The 919-nt window shown below is 44.1% G+C and overlaps 1 pseudogene; it reads right to left on the bottom strand.

Annotated features, from left to right (window-relative positions):
* The window catches only part of LOC107740356 (NAD-dependent protein deacetylase sirtuin-3, mitochondrial-like), a 12697-nt pseudogene that overhangs the window by 3061 nt on the left and 8717 nt on the right, over positions 1–919 (bottom strand).

Genomic DNA, 919 nt, shown 5'->3' with positions numbered 1-919 from the left:
GGCCGTAAATGCAGGGAATCCATGATAAATCCTAAGCACGCAAACTAAAAGTCAGTTATAACTAAATGCACTGGGTGGCGCTGTGAAGCGTTAACAAGTTGGTTGTAATTGATCACAGAATGTCCTCTGCCTCGCGAAGTTTGGAATTACTTTGTCTTTGATCAAAATGATCTCACTAAATGATCTTACAAAATGGAATTACTTTTGATCAAATGAATCAGTGAAACGGAGTTATCATAATATTACCACCACAATGCAAAAACACATGAAATCCAAACAACGGTGGACCAAGGAAAGACAGCTGTCCATCACTGCATTCACGACAACAGGTAAGCGCAGCCGAGAAGAGAACTTAACGTTATCTGATAGCGAAATGATCTGGAGACATATGCTTCCTTTAAAGGGGTCATATGATGCGATTTAAATTTTTCCTTTCTCTTTGGAGTGTTACAAGCTCTTGGTGCATAAAGAAGATCTGTAAAGTTGCAAAGACTAAAGTCTCAAATCCAAAGAGATATTCTTTATAAAAGGTGAACCACGCCTACCTAAAACGGCTCGTTCTAACACGCCCCCACATACCTACATCACTATGTGGGAAGATTTGCATAACAACGCCCAAATGTTCACGCAAAGAAAGAAAGCATAACTTTTATTCTCGCTGTAGTATTGATGCCGCCATGTCGAGACGCTGTGTGTTTCGTTGTGAAAGCAAAACTACTTTGTTTGGTCTTCCAAAAGAAGACGATATCTGCTTCGTCATGCCTGGAGCTGATCCGTGCTGATCGCTGAGGAAATACACGGATCGGCTTTCACCGTGGACGAAACGAAGTCCAGCCTGGGGTCGTCACATGTGGTTGCCACAAGCCCGCCGGCCGCTCCTTCGTCGAATCCGCCGGCCGCGCCGTTCTCAAGCCCACCG

This window comes from Sinocyclocheilus rhinocerous, unplaced genomic scaffold (genome assembly GCF_001515625.1).
Source record: "Sinocyclocheilus rhinocerous isolate Xijiao unplaced genomic scaffold, SAMN03320098_v1.1 scaffold2055, whole genome shotgun sequence".
Taxonomy (NCBI): Eukaryota; Metazoa; Chordata; class Actinopteri; order Cypriniformes; family Cyprinidae; genus Sinocyclocheilus; species Sinocyclocheilus rhinocerous.
This window is presented reverse-complemented; position numbering and strand designations above follow the sequence as displayed.